Source organism: Apteryx mantelli, chromosome 18, assembly GCF_036417845.1.
Source record: "Apteryx mantelli isolate bAptMan1 chromosome 18, bAptMan1.hap1, whole genome shotgun sequence".
Classification (NCBI taxonomy): domain Eukaryota; kingdom Metazoa; phylum Chordata; class Aves; order Apterygiformes; family Apterygidae; genus Apteryx; species Apteryx mantelli.
In genome coordinates, this window is record NC_089995.1 from 8,344,052 (window position 1) to 8,358,207 (window position 14,156).

The window sequence follows — 14,156 nt, forward strand, 5'->3', positions numbered from 1 at the left end:
GGAGCTGACTGCCCTATAAACAGATCCCACTCTACAGCCGTGACCAAACAACCTTCAGGGTGAGGATTTGCCCGCAAGCGCCAGGCACGCAAGCGGAGGGGCGAGGGGGGGACGAGCGGCCGCCGGGGCGAGCTGGCTTGGAGGGTGGCACGGGCACCTGGTGCCAGCCAGGGCAGCGCCTGTCCGGGCGCTCAAGCCGCCACGAGTCAGACACACCCCAGCCAGGTTTTTAGGCTGACACGTCTTAAAATTTTCATTGGGCATTTTACAACGCAGCAGAACTTTATTCTGCAGTGTGATTTTTCCTTTCCCGCGTTCAGCCAGCCAGCGCTCTCCCCCGAGGTACGCACTGATCTATGACCCCGTGGCATCACCAGGGTCTTTCTGCCGCCTGGCCGAGACCTCGGATCAGGCCCTCCAGTAATACAAACACGAGCGCCCAGCAGAACTGTCTGTCTTTTCCTTGCTTGCTCACCTGGCTGCTTCCTGGGCCCTTCAGTTCTCTGCATTAGAAAGGACTGAGAAGTTTCGGTACAGTTTCCATTACATAAAATGCAAGATCAACAAGTGGGAATTTAAGTTATCACTGAACAGCGTCAGCTGGCATGCACGGAAGAACATGTAATTAATGATTTAGTATCAGCTTGCTCCGCATTCAAAACATATCTATTATTTCGCAATCAGCACTGAGTGGCTGAGTCTGTGCACTGCCAAATATAGCCCCAAACCTGGATTTAATTGGGCTTCACAGGCAAACCCATACCAGCCAGCCTGGGCCCTGCTGCCTCCCTGAGCCGTCCTAGCCATGGAGACTTCCCTGTCACAACGTGACACCAAGGTCCCTGGCTCCGCAGTGGTACGTGCCTTTGGGCAAGTGACACTAGACACAGTGACAATTTGCTATTCATATTTCAGCAGCGCAAGGAAGGGCTGTTCAAACAGTCCTAGCTCCCCAAAGCTATGTATGGTCTTCATAGCACTTGCAAACAGCTCTTTTTGGCCCCAGAGTTGGGACCATAAGGCTACAGATCTCCAGGAACTAAGCTGAAAAGATGGGAAAGCCCCAGGTTTCTGACTTGAGACTGATGCTAAATTTTCCTTTGCTGCAGGGGGAGCAGTCATCTGCTCTGTGCTCCGGAAAGATAGACCAGACCTCATGTGCCTGGTTGTTCTTCCCTTCGCTTTGAACAGCCCTGAGCCCAAAATTGTTTGAATGGTGTCTGCCCCAGGGTGGGGATGACAAGGTAGAGCAGAGCCCCACAATGGCCTCGTTCCAGGGACCTCCATCCCAATCCCGGTCGGGCCACGGTGATCCCTTTGATTAGATAAATGCTACAGACACTAGGTCAAATATGTGCAGGGTTTGCCACAGTGTCTAGTAAAATATCATAAAAGCATGGCCCGTTTTGCTCTGTTCAGCAAAACAAACCTTCTGCTTAAATAGCCTGCTGACCAAATAAGGCTGCAAAGGCCGTTTGCTCCTAGGGCAGGAAGGATTAACCATGCTAGGAATAGAAAACGGAGAGGTAGTGTGTATGAGCGAGAGAGAGATAAGGTGTGGGGAAGTTTGGAGAGAATTAGGTGGCTCAAGGGGCCGGCAATTGTCAATGGGACATGGAGCCTTCCGCCCGTGGGCTAATGTTGACTGTCGTTTTCTCACTACCGGTGTCCTCTGCCTATCGCTAGTGCCCCCATCACAAAACTCTTGTCTCAGCATAGAGGTCGAAGACCAAAAGGGTCAAGGACACTGTGCACTTCCTTTGCCCCTGGAGATGGCTTGCCGACATGGGGATGAGACACCCCTGGTGGAAATGCATCGGCTGCACCCCAGACTCGGGTTTGCTGCAGGAAACTGAGCTCCCAGAGAAGTCCCTAAGGAGTCCTTGTCCCTGCATGATGGCCCTGTCTGGTGGTTTTCTGGGACAGCTCCCAAGCGTAGTCATGGCCTATAATAGCTAACAGGGCCCCGCAGACCCACAGGTTTTTAGGATGTTGATGTTCATGCCAGCAGCCTGTATCGATGGACAGGAGCACAGCTGGAAGAGTGGCCCAGGGCTGGCACATCACAGCAGCCATAGGGAGGAAAGGACACTTTGGAGGGGTTTCTGCTATGTAACATGGGCACAGAGGGACCCCATGCTCCATCCTAAAGGAGAACCCTGGTAAAGGAAAGGCTATTCCCAGACCAGGTGCTCAGGGGAACTTCAGCTTGTCAGACCCTTTTCTCGTTCCTCCTTTCCCAGTTTTCCATGTCATCTACCCACCATTTCATGCTCCCAGAGGTGGCTGTAAAGGAAACCGTTACAGTTCCAGGAAATGAAGTATTCTGCACTGAGTGATCATATGATTTTTATCTGTTGAACAGTAAATCCTTCTGTCTTTTTCCACACTAGCACATCGTGACACTAATTCTGCCCCGTCAATAGATCTTTCTGACTGGCAAATTCATCCAAAGCAAAAGGGGATTCCCAGAAAATAAGATCTATACCTCTTAGCAAATAAGTAACAGGAATTTAACAAAACACTTATGGTAAGGATACCGTCAGCTACCGTGCTTGCTAGTTCTTCACGTCAAGTGGGTGAGCAAGGCTTCTTTCACAGGGATCTGCCTGCCTTTCTTGAATAGTATATCCTAAGATCATAGGGTAATTCAGGCTGGAAGTCCAACCTCCTGCTCACAGCAGGGTCAGCTATGAGAATAGATCAGGATGCTGAAGGCTTTGTCCGGGCTCTTCTTGAAAACCTCCAAGGCTGGAGACTGCTCAGCCTCTCTAGGCCACCTTGGCTGTCCTCATGGTGGTTAATTTTCTCCTTACACCCTGTCTGAACCTCTCTTGTTTCAGCTTACACCCATTGTCTCTCATCCTCCCACCATGTACCGCTGGCAGGAGCCTGGCTCTGTCTTCTCAATACCCGTCTTGTAGGTCCCAGCTGGCTGCAGTGAAGTACCCCCCGAGCTGTCACTTCTCCAGGCTAAACAAGCCCACCTCCCTCAGCCCCCTGGGCGTCTTGGTGACCCTCCGCTGGACTCACTCCGCTTTATCGGTCTTTCCTATACTGGGAAGAAGTGGGGGGCAAAGTTGGATGCAGTAGCTAGATGGGGTCTAACAAGTGCCAAGTAGAGGGGGAAAATCACTGCCCCCAGTTTACAGGCTGGGCCGCTGCCCAGGAGGAGCAGGGCTCTGCCCACAGAGCCCAGGGCGCTGTTGCCTTTGTGGCCAGGATGCGCCGCTGGTGTGCGCTTGGCTGTGTCCACCAGGACCTCTGGGCCTTTTCTGCAGGGGGCTCTTCCTCCCCGGGGCAGGGTTTGCTTTCGCTCTTGGTGACTCTCATGGTCCCTGTTGGCCTGTTCCTGCAACCAGTCTCGGTCCCTTGGGAGTGCAGCGCTGCCCTCATGCACATCGACTGGGACCCTGTTGGGTGTCACCCACAGACTTTCCAAGCATGGGCACTGGCCAGGCTGCAGCCGGGCACCTGTGACCCTCCTGGCCTTTGTTTCCCTGTAGAGCCCTGTGCTCTCAAGAAATGCCCAGCAGAAACAGGAGCCAGGAGGACTGAGCTCTTCTTACAGACAGAGTTAGCGATACCATTGGTACCATGCACAGCCGTGGCTCCTGCCAGGGGACATAAAGATCACTTGTAACATGTCGCTCAGCAGCTCCAAGCCCCACTGCACAGCTGAAGTGGCTTTGCCTTGGCATGCGAGTAAAGCAGAGATGGGCTCTGGGTCTGAAGCCTCTCTGGCCTTGGAAAGTCCTGAACAAGGTCTCGGCTTCCCGGCCCGGTCCGGTGCCTGCTCAGGGATTGCGCCAGCAAACCCCTCTCTCTCCTCACCATCTCACCAGGGATGGGGAAGCTCGAGGCTGAGTTACAAGACAAAGAACAAAAGTCCCAGGGAACCTCGCCAGCATAGTCATCTCCACACATGCAAAGGTCCCTTCTGCTTTTTTTTTTCCCCTTTGAAATTTCAAACTCCAGTTTGTGGACAAAGTCCTGCCTATCTGAGAATATAGATCTCCGACCACTGACCAAACTCCATTCCAAGCAAATCTCGAGGTCTGCTTTTCCCCTTGCCCACGGATCCCTCCACTCAGTCCCCGGATCTGCTGGGATCACACCAAAACTTTTGCACCAGAACAGAGCTCTCGTGCTTGAGCAAAGTGGATTTGCACTCTTCAACTTCAATTTAAGTAGCTTCCTTTCTAAACGTGGAATGGGGAAGGATCGTCTATAATAATCAGGTAGGATCCTTATCGCCTGTAATTCATCTGGGCAGCCATTACAGAGGGAAAATGAGAAGGAGAAACAAGGACTTCCATTGTGCTTAGCAATTTTAGGTCGCCATTTAAGTTAGAGAAGGGGAAAAAAAAGGGCAGCTTCAGAGGGGATGGAAAACAAGGGGAAACATTAGTTCTTGGAGGCAGAGCCACTCTAAATAGTTAACTGATAACTCCAATTTGTCTCTTCCCTCTCATCTTTTCTGATTCTCCTGATTAAGCTGAACTTATTCTCATGCTAATCATTTCTCGACCTGTTTATTCTGCATTAAAAAATTAACAGAGAGCAGTTTACTGCATGACTTGTTCACACAGAAATGCTACAGATTAGCAGGCAAGCTTTAAGCCTCTGTGCAGGACTTTTGGATCTAGCACCCAGTCTGCACAGCTGGAGGATGAGATTTTTTTTCCTGTTTTTAAAGAACAGCTTTTTCTAAAGTCAATATAAATCCCCCTCCCTTCATGCCTTGAGTATATTTGCTCTGTGGCTGTTTCCAAATGGGAAAGATAAAGCCAAGGGCTTGTGTTTTGTCAGACTTTTTGCAAACAGGGATATTTAGGCCACACTGTCAAACCCCTTTGCCTTTTGCCTCGATGTGTGCCGTGAACAATTACAGAGCTGAATCGTCAGTGTGTTAACGAGCAGCTCCAAGGAATTTGGCAAGGGCTGCGGAGGGATGCAGGTCAGCACAGTCTGTGAGCCCAGCCGAAACGAGCTCCTGCTTAAAGCTGAGGATCTTCGTCTTGGCTGCTGGCAATCAGATGACTGACATCCGGAGGGGTGTCTGCTCCCGTGTCCGTTCCCAGAGTGTCCCTGGCAGCGAGGAAGTCTCCAAGGACATGGATGATTCAGCAGAAGTAGTTAAGAATCTGTCTGCCCCTTGCCAGCCACACACAACACATCCCTGCCCCAGCAAAACATGCACGTGGGCGCCTGGGGAGGCATTTCTCATTGGGGAGTGGATCGGAAAGATCCAGCCCGGAGAGCTGGGGGTGACAGCAGCAGCATGTCAGAGTGCGAACAGTGCCCTGGGGAAGGAGTGGTCATCTTAGCTTGCTGTTCAATGGCAAATGTCCTTCTTGGTGGTTTATTTTCCCCAGTGCTGAAGTTCCCGTGGGTCTGGTTGGAAAAGATGCTGCTTGGAGATTGCCAAGTCTGTGAGGTGCTGCTTGCGTTGGCTGGGACACTGTACAGGACGGTGTGATGGCAAAGCCAGAAGGGCTGGTGGTGCCTGAGCAGACACCAGACACGTTGTCGCTGGTGACCTCCCTAACATGTACCAGGATTCAGGGCTCCCCGCGGCACAGGGAGCTGGGGGTGACAGCAGCTGAGCATCAGCCTCAGGCTGTTTCTCACCAGTGCTGAAGTTCTCGAAAAGTGGCCAAACCAACCAGATCAGTGCAGGTCCCCCAGTCCATAAAATCACTCTATTGAGAATCAAGGCGATTTTTGGACATGTGGAATAGACACACTTCAAAGGAGGTAGAAGGTTCTGCTTGAAATCATCTCCAAAAGCAACACATGCATTTTGGCTGAAGCTGGAAAGGCTGTTGGAGCTGGTCATAATTCATGGAGCCTAATAAAGAGCTGCTATGCAAAAGGGCTAGGGAAAGAACTGCAAACATGGGGACACACAGACCATTTCAGCATATACTGCTTCAGCGATAACACTGTGCGTGCCTTTCATCCCCGGATCAGAAAGGGGTTTATTATGCTGACGAACAAAGGCTCTAAACACTTGAGGAAGTAATTATTATTACTCTTGGGAACTGTTGTTTTGCAAGGACAGTAGAAGCAAAGAAAGTCTGAGCTGCTCTCAGAATGGCAGCTGCACTCAGAAATTCCACGCATTTGCCTGTCTGGACTGTATTTGCAATCACTCTGACTACATTGCAGCCTCTAAAACAGTATGTGCGTTCTTGTACCCACAAGTGTGCACTCGTAACTCTGAAAATCTGGCTGATGTGTTTTTACACAAAAATCATGTGATGAGCCTAAGAGCAAACCGGGAAGAGAAACCATTAGCTCCATCTTGTTCCATTGCACCACATCTTGCAACTTGGCCCAAGTTACAGCTTCCACCTCTGATTCCACTTGCTCCCCTCAAATCCTTATAACTGGTGAGCATTTCATTAAATCCAAAACCCAGCTGAACACAAACCCAAATGCTTTCCAGCAAAACATTCTCCTGCCTGTCTGAGAGAAAATCAAGAAAAGCTCTGGAGGCACTTTGCCATGTGATGTTCCAAATTCACTGTCTACATTGGCAGATTCTCAGCTTGAATCCAGCAATTTAAATCCCGAGCTGCAGGAAAGCAGAAGTCCCAGGGAAGCAGATGCACTGGAGAGAAGTTTGCTGCCAGATTTTCCACTCAGCAAAGAGCAATGAACACCTATGGCCCTCCTTGCCTAGCCAGCTCACACATTTCATATGGCAGGGATCTCGGCAGCCCATGTCTGGATCTAAAGAGAACTTGTTTAGCTGATAAATACAATCCCTTTGGAACTTAAGTAATCCTACAACTTCCCAGGAAAAAGATCACTACTCGTTTCACAGTGTGGCAGACAAAGGAGTGTCTCTGCTTACCCCTACCAGGTGTTTGCAGTGCGTTTAGGTTTCATTTACTTTATGCCTGATGTTCATTGCACACACATGACACAGTACCTGAATCGTTCCACTGGTGGGGCAATAGGCAGAGGAGAACAGCCAAAATCAACAAAGATTACAAAGCAAGTTTTACTTTTTTGTATTTATTTTATCTTTTTGCAAAGGTGGATTTCATCAGCATGCCATACCTGCTGGAAGTGACCCCGAGTCGCTCCTGGGGCTCTTGGGATCGGCCCTTGCTAGCTCTGGGGGAGGGCTGATGACGTTAAGGCAAAAGAGTGTGCAAAACTGCTGCAGGTGCGAAGGGAGAGCTGGAGCGGCACAAGGGTGGCAGAAGGACAGTCTGATTTAGGGCTTCTTGAGGAGCATCTTGCTAGAGCAGATGGACCTGCTTGGGAAGAGGGACAGCACCGGGCCCCCTTACCCTGTCTGAATAACCTGTCTTGTCCCTAATGTCCCAGATCTGAGCAAAGCAACTGTCAGTGGTGTAAGTAGAAAGCAAAAGTCACCAAGAGCTCCCATCTCAGCAGCTTCACGCTATGCGCTGGCATCTGCAGCCAACGCCCGTCACAGCACTCACCTATGTGACACTCCCGTCCCATTTACTGCCACGAAAGTAAAAAGCCGGGAGGCAGCAAGGTATCGAGCTGCCTGGACTTGCCGCATGCTCAGTTCTGCTGTGTGGGGCCAGCAGAGGATGGGGGTTATGCACCTCCGCAATCCCATGAGCCACAAGGGCCAGGACACTGTAGCTGCCAGATAACAAACAGCACTGCACACCACCAATTCCCTTTTGAGCATTTCTCCTAAGTTTCCAAGACAGAATAACATTATTATTTGTCCCTTTACATTCCTGCAGGGCCCTGTGCCATTGGCCTCTTCTATCATAAAGAAATTAAAATATATTATGACCATAAACTACATCACTTGAGGAAATGAACCATTTCTAGTAAATGTATCATGGCACACCGAAGCCATGAACTTTTCTAAATCAGTCATCAGCTGATAAAGAACGCAGCTATTACCTGGGAGCAGCTCTCAGCACATGGCTCCCCAAAGCTGCTTCCAGCTCCACGTGCTGGGACAGAGAGCTCGTCCCGAGGCGGCCAGAGGCTCAGAGAAGCCCTGATGCCCCAGAACAGGCCTTTTTCTCTGCCCTGGAGTCAAGTGGAGACCATCAGAAGTGGTTCATGGAGGACCTTTGTGAGTTGCAGCAGTACCACCGCTATCACGAGGTTTCAAGTGGTTGTTGGCGCAGAGGGCAAATGGGGCTGAGTCTAAAGCAGGTGTTGGGGAAGACCTGTGCTGGAGGGGAGACGGTGGAGGGACACCAAAGAAACCTTTCTAATAGTTCTGTGAAACCAATAAGGTTTGAGTCACACATGCTTTTCTCTCTAGTTTTCTTTAGCTTGAATTTTGAGAGCCAGGTAAGACCACTGCAGACCTCTTTGGCTACAGAGCAGACAAGGAGCAGTGCAGGACCGAAGCTACTTTGCAAGCCAGCAGGGCCCGACCCCATGTCTGGCCACCCCATGGCACCTCTGCTGAGCTGCACGCATGGGGGACATCAGCGCCGAGCAACATTACCAGGCACCAGCAGCTGGACTGAGAACAACCAGTTCATTTCCCCAGAGGTGCAGGCGGTTTCCGGGGGGCATCCATGCAGTGCCAGCGCAGTGCCACCAACTCTTCCCCACCAAAGGAGTCAAGCCACCCTCTCCCCATGCTGCCAATGCTCACGTATCTGTCTCAAGAGTCCCAGAGCTGAGTTCAGGGAGATCAGTCAGTGTCACCCACAAATCAAGCACATTCGCTCAGCAGCCATGGGGCAAAACAAAGACCAAAGACTCCAGGGTCTCTCTCAAGTCCCCTTGGAGGCTATCAGCAGTTCATATGTGGGAACTGAGCACATTTCCATGGACTATAAAGGAGTGAGATGCTGAATTTGGACAGCGGTGCTGCTTTGGCCTGAGGCAGTGGGAATCTTTCAGGAGCGGAGGCCTTGATGCCCATCCTAAGGGATGGACACAGCTAGTTCCTGGTGACTTCCTCAGAGCCACCAAGGCTGGTGTCACCTGCAGACAACCAGGAAAACAGGAGGCGGAGGCGGGAGAGAAGGGAAACATTGGCCTTGGATATCCTCTCCTGGAGGAGATGTTGTGACATCTGACTACACATCCAAGAAAGAGACATTAGCCTGAACAGCTGCCTGACCATGGAGCGCCTCTTACTGTCCCGCTACCCGAGGAGCAATCCCAAGCCCTTGCCAAAAGTTTTCGCCAAGCTCCCCTTCCATCTCCGGGGGGCTTCGGAACAGCCCTGCCTGGGCACCCACCATGGGAGCCCGCAGGGTTACTAATGCCCATCGTCCACGCAAGCTTTGCAGCGCTGGCTGCGCAGCGGCTCTTTCCCCACCAGGCTGAGAGCGATGCCAGCGAGAGCGAGCGCGGTACCTGGCGTTTCCCGGAGCAGGTCATATCGGCTGCCACTCATCTTCCAGGGGCGTTCGGCTCTGCGGGCAGAGCTAGAGGAGTCGGGCCCTCGGATGGGGACTGCTACGCAGCGAGCCCCCGGCGGGCCGCAAGCTGCGAGCCATGCCCAGGGCGAGCGCCGAGGAGCTGCCTGGAGTGCAGGCTGCAGGGATCAGCTAATCCCTTAATGCTGGTCACAATGAGATTTGATTGGGAGCAGGAGTTTGTGCCGCAGAGCTACAGGTTTTAAAGGGTCTGGCCATGGCCCGGATGGGTATTATAAGGTGGCTCTGGGTCTGTGTGCTGGGGTTGGTGGCCGTGCTTTCTGGGTCCCCTTTCTGAAGTGCCCTCGCCCTGGGCTTTGGCCCCCCGTCGTGCTGCTGCCGTGCGAGGAGGTGCAGAATTGCACCCGCATCTCTGGAAAGTGTGCCTGGGTGCACTTCACGGCAGCACTGGGTCCGACTGCCTCTCTGGGGAAGAGCTGGCAGCTTTCCTTTTAGAATGTGTCTATGTAAATACCCATAACACAACATCCTTGAGAAACAACCTTTGTCTCACCTTCCTGCATTGTGCAGGGAATCAAAAATTACGCAGCTGCCATTGCAAAGCCCTGAGAAGGGAGACGTGAAGATGAAGAAGGCAGAGCTGCACAAGTGTTCAAAACAGTCTCTGTGCAGCCTTTAGTGTTATGTCTGTCAGGTCCCTAGATAGCAGCACAAATGATTTACACAGCCCTGGAGTCATCAAGAAGCTCCCCTGAGGGCCTCCATGGGAGCTTGGAGCGGGGCGCCGGCCAGGCACTGTCTGCCAGCTCTCGAGAGCCCGGACCTTCCTCTCCTCTTCCCCTGCCAAGGCGTTGTGGCAGCCTGCGATGCCCACGGGACCCAGCACGCTGAGCAGGGAGGCTTTGCCGACCGCTCGACCCTGTGTTCCTCCATCCTGGGTGTTTTGGGTGCCAGAGACTGGCTCTGCAACTCATGGCTCTGCTGTGTATCCCAGACTCAGCCCAAAGACGGAAGATGTATGAGTTAGGACCTGGGAAACTGTCCAGGCTGACATTTAGTAGCTTGTGCACATTGGTTCTCCCACCTCCTCTCCTTCCTATAAAGCCCTCTCAAGTCGATGGGGAACGCAGGAGCCTCTGGTCCTGTGGAGTCTGAGCTCTCAGCCACAGCAGTCCCTGGCTGTTCCTTACACCCAGGCCGAGGCCAAGTTGAGCCCATTAGGAAGAAATGGGATTTTCTGAGTGCCAAACTACAACAGGACCTTCTCTGCCACCACAATGCTGAAGTTTCTATGTCTTTCTGGAGCTACTGCTGCTGTGACACTCTGGTGTTGACTCATTTGGCCCAAGTCCAGGCAGGGAGCAGCAACTGCTGAGCTCTGAGATTTTTCTCCTCTGCAAGGAGTGTGCGCTGGCATGTGTGACCCTGCTTAGCCTGGGGGAGTACAATTAGGTGAGAGGTTAGAGTGGCACTTCAATGAGTTTTCACATGTTCAGAGCAATGAATTTAATGCTGAAAGGGAGAAGAGCTGGGCACCTTTGCAACACAGCCGTGTGCTGCATGCTAACCGCACCGATCAGGCAGGGAGTGAGCATGGCCGTGCTCAGCCCCTGTGCCTGAAGGAACCGACCCTCGGGCCACGTCCCATCAGGAACGCAAATGTATTTCTGCCTGCATTTTCCTTCCTTCTCAGGTGGCTTTCCTCCAGCGGAGGCTGCCTGGCCTTTCACTGCGACTAGCAGAAGAGCTTCTTTCTGCTCACCTCAAGGTCTCAGGACCCGAGTGCGATTGATACGGCATGAGTCTGACAGAGCGATGGCCCAAACTGTTCCCCTCCGCAAGCCTCTGCTCCCTGCCTGGGTGCATTTTGAAACCACACAGCTTCCAGCAGCTTTCAGCAAACTCTCAATGAGCCCGGGACTGGGGACAACATTTGGTCAAAACAGAACCCACTGTTTTGAGATGAAAGCAAGTTTCAGTCCGACTTTGAGGTCTTAAATGCACTTGGGGCCAAGAGGGGCCACCAGAGCTCCCCCCAGCAGACAGCAAGGGGACGCACCCCCTAGGAGGTCCATGCCCCCACCGTAGAGGGGGCCCCACCACACCGCCAACCATCCGAGCCCCTGTGAGACCAGGCACTGGAGGCAGGCGCCAAAGCGGAGCATGGCCCAGCGGGGCGAGGAGCAGCACCGCGGTCCACCTTCGAGGCAAGGGCGGGGGCTGAACTGTTCGTGACCTTGTGACACCTCCCTTCACCTTTCTGTTTCCCCGCTGATGCATTAACGCCCGCAACAGGGAAACACACCTAGATCAACAGAGATTTCTCCCAGACAGTGGCAGTCCCTGGACACACACCCATGGGCGCTCCTGCCTGCGCATGGAAGTGCAGGCAGTGCTGAGCTGCACGCCGGGCATCCATCAGGGTGTCCGAGGGGTGGCAAAGCTGCCAACTCCATCCCCCTGCAGTTATGCCTTGAATTCAGCAGTTTCTAGGCAGAGAGTGGGCAGGGATGTGGATCTGAAGTCCTACTGTTTGCCCCACTTCCCCCATATGCTGCCTCCTTATTCTACTCCTTTGCGCGGGCTGGTGTCCCCCGAGGACCAGCACCCACCGGTGCCTCTCCACTCCTCCCTGCCAGGGCTCCCGGGGCAGCCTGAGGCTGCTCATCCCTGGGGGAAGGACGTCCCCCTGCTCACAGACCACGCAGGCTGCCGCCGGAGAGGCCACGCAGCTTCCCGAGGTCCTGCAGATGGACCTGCCCTCGCAGCATCAGCCAGGGGAGTTTTTCCACCCAGCTCCTTCCCTTAACCTCGCACCCTGGCCAGCACCTCTCCCGGCGGCTGGGCGATGCTAACAGCAGCAACCTGCATTCCCGAGCCGGGCGGCTGCTTTCCATCAGGGCGCTGGGATGGACGTCGGCGCCCCGAGGGACGGGACCGGACAGGATGCCGGACTTGCACAGCTGGCTGGAGACAGGGGCCGTTTGGTAGCCCGTGTTGGTGGCCCGGTGGAGAGGAGGAGCAGCAGCTTCTCGTCAGCCCTGGGCCGCACGGAGTCAAGGCTCTGGGGGACGTGTGGGGTGAAGTTACAAGCCTCCCACCTGAGAACAGGGCAGAGAAATAACCAGACTCTGCAGGCTCCGTTTGAGGCTCTGGGTCATAAACCTAGCGCAGTGGCTGTCGTTTATGTGTCAGCAAACACGTCAAGTGGGCTTGACTATTGATTCTGACCGTATAAAAGAGTGTGGTGCCACTTGTTCAGGTTTGCGCAGGTTTTACAGCTCTTGTTCTGAGAAGTGCTCATGTATTTGGTTTTGCTCCTTCCTTCAGGTCTATCTGTTGACATTGGCGCTCTTAAACAGAGCGTTGGGCCCTGGCAGGAAGCTGAGTGTACAGCTCTCCCTGCGTTTCCCACTTTCCCAGGGGTAATCGGCTATAAAATCTTGCACACGCCCATGGCTGGGAGCAGGAGGGTTCCTGTGCGAGGCAGGTGAAAGGTGCCTGTTGGCTCCCCGCTGGTGGGGTTTGGGTGCCCTGGGTTCGGTGGCAGGAGTGGAGCGAGCCGCGCTGAAGGACGAGTTTGGGGGTACATGGGCAGAGCCCCGAGGAAGGTGCTTTGGGGGGCTGCTGGCCTGGCCAGCCTGGGGAGGGATGAGCAAGGCAAGGGAAGACCTGGCAGAGCATCTGTAGGGCCGTGATGAAAATCAGCGCGTGCAAACAGCCAGGGGAAATGGAGGTACGAGAAGGAACAAGCTCTGCAGAGTGTCGGTAGTGAAGGCGATGACGCATGTGCAGCGACCCAAGGCACGAGGCCGGTGGTATCACCCGGCTCCTGGCTCTCTTCCTTCGCGTGCAGAGAGCCCGCAGGAGCTGGTTGCAGAGCTGAGCTCGGGCCGCTCGCGTCGTTTGCTGCAGCGCAGGCGTCGGACTGGCTGGCAGGTCCCGTTCGGTGGTTTGGAGGCAGCTCGTGCCCCTTGGCACGCAGGCAAGCGCCCAGAGAGCCGGCAGCAGTTACCGTGCAAAGCTCCCGCAGCCTCTGGCCGGTCCCGCAGGCAGACCCCGGCCCCTCGCTGCGCAGCTCTGCAAAGGCACCGGTGACACGCGGGACATCTGGGGCCTGTTTGCTTGCGACCCAGCTGGGGAAAGGGGGAATCGTGGTGTTTGAACTGCCGCTGTCTCGGCCTGAGAGGCACCGCGTTATCAGGGGCTGTAAAGCACGGGTCCTTCCTGTGCCGTTTGCATACGTATCAACGGATTAGCCCAAAGCAGGCACCATCCAGCTTCATTTGCAAGGCCTGCAGGAAAACACTACACTTACCCAGCGCTGGCAAGGGAGGGGAGAAGGCCACCTCTAATCCTCTTCCCATGGTGGAGATGCCACCATGGGCTGAGCCTGCTGGGACATCTGGCTGCTGAGAGGGCTTGAGCCAGGCTGAACCATCCCCACCAGGCTCCCCTGGCAGCTGGACTCCTGGCACCCACGGACACATGCCGGGGTCCCTCTAGTGGCCACGGCATTTTTGGATAGCAAGTCCAGTCCAGCCGTGTGACCTCCGGCTTTTTGGAGCCAGCGTTCGTTCCCCGCAGGTGACTCAGCTGCTGGCACCTTTCCATAGCTGGCAGCTCTGAACGAAGTTGCTTCTCTTTTGTGCATTATCCAGGCCAGGCCATTATTTTTTGAGACATATATTTCTTTCCTGAAGGGATTTGCTAGATAATTTCTGTTGTTGATGCTTAGGCTGAAGCTTGGACACAAGCCGTTTCTGGGATTAATTCCTTCTGGGACCTGGCTTA